Genomic DNA, 9,427 nt, shown 5'->3' on the forward strand with positions numbered 1-9,427 from the left:
TTATCTTTAAGTCTATATGCCATTTCTAATTAAATTTTAATTGAAGGAAACAAAAATAATAAAATCATTAACTAAAGTTTATTAACATACTAACTGAAACTACAAAACATGTTACAATAACAAAGTCTTATTCTAACAATGCTAATTTGGAAAACGTGGGGACTGACAGCTGCTCACTTAGAAACATAATAAACTTTTAGAGTTTGCAGAAAATAATGAACTTCTAGAGTTGTCCCCCTTATACCATAAAATCATTACGGAAGAACTTGGGGGAGGATTACATACAAATATTAGCATGTATTAATGAAATGGTCAAATACAGGTGTGAAACAACTGTAGCCCCAAAGTTAGGGAATCCTTTGTTTTCAGTACAATTTTTTAGTTAGTAAAGCTAACTGTCTTTGAGCCTGTCGAATTACTCTACTTGAAGTATGAATGTGTCTAGTGTGATAATCAGAGGCCCACCTTCCCAAGGTTTGGATTAAATGATCTTCTGACTTTGCTTCTTGAGCTGATGTAGCAGCCCCAATTTTAAAAGAATGACCATTATAAAGTTCACTATTGAAACCTAATTTGGACATAAGGTTTTTAATATGAAATATGAAAAACTTAACATACGAATCAATGCCTGTTTTGTAAATGGATTTTGATTTCTCAGAAATTGAACAGTCCCACTGCACTGCACTGTCCAGAGAATGTTTGATAGTGGTAGTACAGGAGTTGGATTTTTCTCCGCTTCTGGAGCCAGCTTGCGAAATTTCACAATCTGAAATCGAGACAAAGCATCTGCAATTTCATTTGTAACACCAAGCACATGCTCATTAATATAGCAAAATTATTTCTAGTAGCAGACATAGTTAAACATCGCATAAGTTTAATAATAAAAGGCTCCTTTGAACGGCCTTTTCTAATTATTTGTACAGTAGAAATATTGTCACAGTGGAAAACAATCTTTTTTCCCGTCCTCTCGGTACCACACAACACTGCTGACAAGAGTATTGGGTATACTTCTAAAAGTGCCATTGATTCTGTATAATCTTCTACATTGCATAATTCTATAGGTCAATGTCCATAAAACCATTTGTTTTTGAAAAAGCCACCATATCCGATTTTGGAGGATGCATCTGTATGCAAAGATAAAATTTCCGCACTGGTAAGTAAATTGTCATAAAACATATTAATGCCATTCCAGCTAGTCAGAAAGAAATACCACACTTTTAGATCGGCTTTACATTCTGCGTTAAAATGAACATGATGATAACTTTCCTTAACCGTTGACAACAGATTATACAAATATGTGACGAAAGATCTTCCAGGCAATATAACCCGACAGGCAATGCTTAATGTCCTAATAGTTGCTCTATTTCTTTTCCGGTACATGACTTTTTGTTCATAATGAATTTGATAAAATTTATAATGCGCTTTACTTTGTCTATAGGCAATCGAGCTTGCAAGACGAAGGTAGAGCCTATTGTTTTCTTAGCAGACAAAGGAATATAATGCTTGTTAAAAATTAAATTGACAAAGCCATTGTTTTAAAACCGCAATCTGAAGGCTTATCAATCGTCAAAAAAGCATCTAACAAATGAAAAAATTACATTTATATTGTAATTATTCTTAGCTATCCATGAAATACTCTCAGACAACATTGTAAACAGATGTGGACACCCAAATGGTAGTCTAACAAAATGATAATATTCATTATTGAACTTAAACCAAAACAAATGCCACTGTTGTGGATATAATTGGCAATTGCTTAAAAGCATCTGATATGTCCACCTTCAAACAATACTGTTTTGACCATATACCCTAATTTGTTTGATTACATAATCAACTTTAATGGATGTCAAAGAAGATAGATCTTTGTCTATCAAGTCATTAATGCTACTTATTTCTGGTTTATCGTGAGGTGAGGAAAGATCCAGAATCAGTCTCTTTTTTTTTTTTTTTTGAATATTTATGAGTAGCCCCACCAATGGGACTGACCCTATTAGGATTGGAAGGAGTTTTTGAAAAGGCCCATCAACGAAAAACTTTTGTATTTCATTTTTTATCAATGTTTTCAGTGTGTCTGGATCTCCCCTAGCCGACAAAACATTTTTGCATTCATAAGTTTCTACTAAGGACTCTAAAACGAGGATATCAAAACCACACTCTAAACTATGATATAAATCAGAAACAAATTGTTGATTTGTAGTTGTTACAAGGTACCACTCCTCCCCAGCATTTATCTCAATAACAAGGGGTAAGCTTTTTCACATTAAAGGAAATCGAGCGTCAACTTATTGAAAATTAAATACAAACAATCGTAAAAAAATCCGCGTTTTAAAGCTTCCTTCAAATATGCCGGCAATAAAAATAGTCAAATACAACATTATTATTTCTCATCGGACATTCGTTGATCTCTTGGTTTCAAACATTCTTCGTGAAATAGTTCTGAAGAGGTCAAAGTGTTTCGATAATTAACATAAACGTAATGTTATTAAGTAGTCTAGTGTGTATCATTTAAATGATTGAATATTCTCTATATCCTTGAAATATTTTTAGAATTTGTGTCGATAGAAACCGCTCTACACAATGGGCTTCTACAAGACTCTAAACGAATATCTAATTGTAAAGTTGCTACCACATAATGCAATTTAACTACATTTTCACGACATATTTTTGAGTAACTGAATGATTGCAATATTAAGTAAATGTAATGATAACACCGAATTTTTAGTTTGAAATAGCAAAAAGTACATGACCGATGATAATTTTTAAATTGTATCGATTAAAAACTTAATAATTGTTACTTCTCTTTTCTCTCTATTCATTCAAATATAAAAAAAGCACCTCAATTTTCCGGATCTATTTTTTGAGAAACATATGTTCATTTGAACTACATATTATTTATCGGGACAGCCTAAAGAACTTAGCATTTTTTTACCACGTTGCCGGCCATTTTGAATGTGGCGATCGATAAGTAATTCAAATTATCGGACAATTCTGAATTTTCGACTGTGTTGACGGGCATTTTGAAAATGGCGGCTGAGACGCACGCAATTTTATTTTGGGATTTTATGTACCGTTGAGCTTAATATCTATATCAGTTTGGTCGAAATGTATATTTTATTTAAAACTATGATGTCCAATGTAATTGTTGTTCTCAGATTATTTGATAGCCACGATACAACCGTATACTATATTATTCAAATATATGGTAAACACTGTTAGAGTGTGTACAATTCTATTGTTCACATTTTTGCCGACTGTAACCTGTGATTGAGTAAGTTGTTGCGAGTTCTTTGACGAAAAACCATTGAAAAAACACGACCGATATATGTGTTGTGTATATAACTGTATAATGAGTGTAGTTGATGTTTCATCTATCAAAAGTAACTAATATAGAATTGAGACCGATATTTAAGTACCATTCTGTGTAAGGATCAGGCAATTGTTGGGACATCACTTTCCCCAATTTAGTCATTTTGCCTAATATTTATTCAGTACATCTCAAAAACAACCAAAAGCTATTTATGTTTATCCTAAAGCATTTGTGACGTAGATATTTTTTGACTGCTTATATAGGGAAACGTGCGGGAACATTTTCTGCCATTTTTCCTTAGTGCATTTCAACTAAATTTGACCTTTCAATATCTTAAAAAGGCAATTTTTTCAAACACTTTGACGGTTATTTCTGCTGGTTATCAGATATAATTAATTTGTCTCTTCGTTTTTTTTTCTTCGTGTGCCATACCTTATATACATTTTGCCTGATTCTTAGATGGAGTAGTACGTAATAATCAATAAAGGTGTGTGTTCGCTGCTGGTAAAAGTAATTGTAACATTCAATAGTAATTATGTATATGATCCATACACAATGCTTTTGAAAATATCAATTAAAGTATCATTGTCGATGCTTATACCACCAAAGATTTGTGGTATTTTGACTATAATAACATATTGGTTTTTTTAAGTACGATCCATAAGCGTGTGATTGAATGGTAACTTGTAGTAGGTATGATCGGTGACAGAATGAGACTAAGTGTACTCATTTTAACTGCATACAATCATTGGACAAGGAGAAAAAACAAAAAATCAAAAACACATTCAAAATACTACATAATTAAGTATTACATATTTTCTGATGCGTGGATATGCTTACAAAATAAGTATTGAACTTGTTTGTTTTGCAAGATTAAGGCTATTGAATCCTCCATCGACATTTAACAGCGTTTCCCAGAATATTCCAACCGCCTTTTACGCATCACTTACCCACACCCTAAGCACACCAGGGCCTTATCACGTAATTGTTTTCGATAGAGTAGTGACAAACTTTAACAATTCATATAACAGGCATGATGGAGTGTCTACCTGTCCGGAAAAGGGTGTATGTTTTAACTATAAAAGTAGCCCGTGATCATTATGGATCTTTCCAACTCATGAAAAATTCAGATATATTAGGAACTATCTTCCTACATTCAGCAAGTGGTTATAGCCAGATGACCGGAGGAAATGCTGTCGTTAGTTTAGATGCAGGTGATATTGTATTCATCAGAACTCATTCCAACACTGATGAGTATGCAATTCATGTAGACATTTACAGCAATGACTACGGCATGCAATACTTTAGTGGTTGGCTTCTTTCACAACTGTAAAGATAAATAAATACTTATAAGAGAATAATCCTTTTTTTATGTTGGTAATGAATGCCTAAGGCAAATGGGCACTTAATTAATGTACAAAATCAGTTTTCCTGAAATAATACTAATACAATATTAAAAAAAAACCGTAATGAAAAACATCTTGAAATATGTTATATATTGCATTAGTACTTCAATACAAAAATATATTTCGTGCTGAATCACAGCTTGGTTGAAATAATAATTTGCTTAATCAAAATCCTTTTAACTTGATATGAGAGATAAACAAAGAACCATCTACGTTATTCTCTAGAAGAGAAGACCGACGGTTATTTTCCTAATAAAATTCTTCAACGGGTCATAGTTTTCCTTTCCTCGTTTGTCTACCCCGGACTTGACTTTTTATGGGAAACTCGGCTGGTGTTTATAGAAAAGCAGAGGACGCTTACCCTAACGGTGCACCTGGTCCATGCTCCCAGTTTTTAGTGGAGTCCGAGTTGCTCATTTGCTTCTGTGACTTTGTATGAATGATTTTAGTTACTTTATGTTATTTGTTGTGTATGTCTGTTTTCCATGCCTGGTCTGTGTCCCTGGATTACATTTTTTGATTACCGCTATAACCTTTAGAGTTTATTGGTAGTTTGCTAAAACAATTTCCTAAAACAGAACATCAAAAATTGTTTTTGAAACATTTTGATTTGTTTCAAAATGTTTTGATAACGTTTTTGAAACATTTTACCGTTTAAGTTTGAAAAAGGTTTCCAGAAATATTTTTGAAATGTTTAAATAACATGTCACTGTAATGTTTTTGGATCTATTTTTTAACATTATTTGGATATGTTATAGAAATGTTTCTTATATGTTACGAAAAAATATTTTCTGATGTTTTCATTAATGTAAGAAAAACATTTTAATATATTATTTTTTTAAACACGTTTTAAAACGAATTTAGAAAATGTTTCCAAACTATTTTAAATTATGAATTAAAAAAAACATTTTTTTTTTCATAGATATCAAATATAGAGTAAAAAATAAATAGGCCATGAAATTAAAATTCTGATAATCTAGCACTATAAGACACAATAGAGGCTATATATAATTACATCATTATTTAAACTTTAAAAAAAGATGACCGAACAAGGATACATGTATTGTACACATGCATTATACATGTACATGCAATACTAGTCTTCTTAATTTGTCATGCATATAATTCATCCCAGTTTACTGTTCGTTGTCTTTTAATTCACCGACATCGATATATAGATGATGGCATCTCCATTGAAATAAAAAGATAATAGTGTAAATGATGTGCCACATGCTGCTATTGAAATAGGTTAGAGAAAATCTTTATCATTGTGCGTATTATCCTACACACATGTACAAGGAGCACACACTATTTTGAAGAGAAGACAATTTAAAGATCTGAATCTGTCCAACAAGATGTAAGTACAATGCTTTGTAATTAGATAGTTAAAAACTGTATACTTGTACTTATAAATACTAGTCTGTGTAACCTTCTTTTATAAACATAGCTGGTCAATTAGTCATTTTACAATTCCCCAGTCACTAGAAAACATCACGCTGTGAATACAAACACTCATGTAATTTTTCTGATATTGTTTTAATTTTGTTTTTGTAATGCCCCAAAAATGTGTACTGCTACGGAAAATTTGCGTGTTTTTTTCCGTTTCCGGTTTTGTATTATATTGATTTAATTGCATGTTCGGAATGACAAAGTTAACATGTCAAAATGTATATCAAACAATTAGGTGTTGACACCGCACGGAGTAATTTTTAACTTTTGATTATTTTCTCATGATAGATAAGTGTCTCATTGAATTAATTGATATGTTTATACTGCCGAACTTTGTATAAATAGGTGTATTTTGAGTGTCACGAAGAACGTCCTATATCCTGTTGTCATCGGTTGTCGATAGAATATCAATGTTGTTTACTTGTTTGTTGAACAACTTATTAAATAGCTACATCTTTAAAGTCATAATAAGAACTGATCTTTAGTTTTTTATGTTCTCAGGAGATTGGCGAGATTGCACGTTTACATTGTGAGAAAAACACATTTTAGTTAGGTGACCTATTCATGACTTTATGGGTACTACGTCATTAGTTCTCGATAGGGATATGACTTCCTGTATTTCGGGCATGAGAGACATAATTGTAAAGTGGAAATAATACAAATTAATAATTCAATATATTTTTATCGATATTTCATATTTTCAGGGTCTATATATCACTTCCAGTGAATGTTATAATTTATATGGCTAAAAACTTTTTATCACATCTTATATTTTTTAATTTGCTGTGATATGGTGTTCCAAGCATAGAAGTAAAGATATACAAGGTAATTCGTATTATAATTCGCCCACAATTAAAAGGCTTTTCATATTATTGGTCTTCTATATCTCTTAAAACATTGATAACGTCATGATGTTTTTAACGTTTTCTGGCAAGAACTATTAAGATACGACCAGAACTGCGCACCATACATTTTTTACTGACATAGCCATGCCTATATCCTGACTGGGCATGACCGCCGAATATATGACCTACCACTTTCAATAAAATTTGTTTACGTTCAAAATATGTGTGAAAGGCGGGCGCTTAAAATATGAGTTTTTTGTTGTTTAAGAGAAAGGTAAAATAAAGGGGTACTAAATGTTTATTGGTATTATACATACCTTTACATGCAACATAGCGAAATCAAAGCTCGATAGAATCAAGGAAGTGTTCAGTTGGTTCATTCTTTGTGATTAGACCACACATGCAATTTCGCGTTTTATGTCATATTGCCTATGCGCATCGCTATCGAGAATTCAGGACTATCGAGAACAGATGCATGCACGATATCGATGATAGTGTAAATGATATTCCACATGCTGCTATTGAAATATGTCAGAGCAAATCTTTATCAGTATGCGTATTATCTTACAAAGGAACGTCCTAGATATTAACCCGGTCACTAGTCTTGTCTATGTTTACATTCAAACTTTACGTTAATTCCTGACTAAACTTGGTACTTTTAAGGTATGTTTCAAAGAGAACAACTATCTCCGGAATGAATATTATAAGTTATCTACGTTAGTATCCGTCGATATGGAGATTTTAAATCCCTGAAGTACGTTAGTACATCTTGAGACGAAGCCGAAGAGTGTACGGTAGTACTGAAGGGTTTAAAATATCTCCATATAAATGCGTATTTTCCAACAGTTTTGCATTATAGATGTATGTTTAAACCATTTTCCATCGTCATGATAATTATATGAATATTGTGATTATATTTATGAGTACTTAGACTGATATTTTGCATTGAATGTGACATTTATTTTGAAACTTTGCAAGTTATTTTTAGAATTTAAAACATTACTTCATATCCTGCATATATGGAAAGCCAAATTGATTGACAATTTGAAACATTTACACTACAATATTATCGAAATTTGGTTCACAATATTGAACATTTTCTGTTAGCTTTGAATATTATGATTTTTGTATATTTATTTTTGTAAATTTTTTTTGGTTTATTGTAGACTTTTACCCTCTCCGGGGTTTGGATCGTGTTAAAGAAGTTCACATTTTTTATTATATAATGCTTATCATTTTTAACATATGTTTATAAGAAATACACATGATCTCCTTCATTTGCAGGGAATACGGATAACAAAAGAAGCTCATTCCTAATGATATAATGTTCCAAATAAACCAAGACGAATAATATTTTCTCAAGGTAAGTTTTATATAGTGATGAGAATCTGATTGGACCATGACAAGTGATCATGGCATTTGTTAGTCTTTTAGTGTATCCGCAATATGCAATCACTGTTTTACATACATCAGTAGCAGATCCATAAACTCCGAAAAGGTGGGGAAATATGGCCTTTTAGGGGGCTCACTATTGGTAGTATCATTAATTTTCTATAAAAGTAAATTATTTTTTTTTCAAATATGAGGGGGACCCTAGGCCCCTCTTGGATCCAACTCTGTTTTTGCTCGCTGAACTTCAATAAAGATTTAATTATAGAACACATGTATGAAGTTTGGTTCCATGGATATCCATTCCTGTTTGAAGAGGACATACAATTTAAAGGTGTACATAGCTCTGCTCACCACAATTTCAGCTTAAAAAACTCAATTCATGGTTTTTCAAAGTGCAAAACAAGTCTTGATACAAAAGAGCACGTTTTAATCTAGCAGACAATAGTATTTCCATGATTGAAACATGCACCTCTTGCAAACAAATTAAGTAATATGTAATTGATAGTATTTACATTTTTTTCCTTCAGTTTTAATTATAAATACTGTAGGTATATATATCGTAACTATACCATTAATCATGTACATCTTTTTTTTCAGGAAACCAAAAAAAAAAAAAACGGAAATGGACACTGCTTGAGATGCCTGAGGATGAATAAGTGAGCTGATAAAACCTATCTTTGAAATTTCGTTGTTGCTACATCTACAAAATATGGAGAACTCTGCAAATTTCTTATCTCATGTTAAACCTGTCGTATGTGTATGCCATTTTTGCATTAAAATATTTATAATTACGATTGTTTTTTGAAAAACAATTATTGAAAAACATTATAATAACATTATAGTGAATGGTCCGAGATTACGGAATTTATTTCACAATGTGATATATCGAAATTTATTTTACTGGGAACATTCTATGAAACACTGCTATCTATATAATAACTGTATATATAATCTTTTACATGTAAATTTAGGTATTTTTACGCAAAATAAACCGCGATGAGGTTTACGTTATGCGTAAATCGAAATAA

The 9,427-nt window shown here is 31.7% G+C and overlaps 1 long non-coding RNA gene across 1 annotated transcript; it reads left to right on the top strand.

Annotated features, from left to right (window-relative positions):
* The first annotated feature begins 7,585 nt into the window (after positions 1 to 7,585).
* Positions 7,586 to 9,173, top strand: LOC148602942 (uncharacterized). The gene is made up of 3 exons (XR_015916587.1): positions 7,586 to 7,670; positions 8,292 to 8,370; positions 8,997 to 9,173. It is a non-coding gene; the product is annotated as an uncharacterized LOC148602942 (long non-coding RNA).
* The last annotated feature ends 254 nt before the right edge of the window (positions 9,174 to 9,427 follow it).

This window comes from Perna viridis, chromosome 11, assembly GCF_037379345.1.
Source record: "Perna viridis isolate PV_CMFRI_1.1 ecotype Kerala chromosome 11, ASM3737934v1, whole genome shotgun sequence".
Taxonomy (NCBI): domain Eukaryota; kingdom Metazoa; phylum Mollusca; class Bivalvia; order Mytilida; family Mytilidae; genus Perna; species Perna viridis.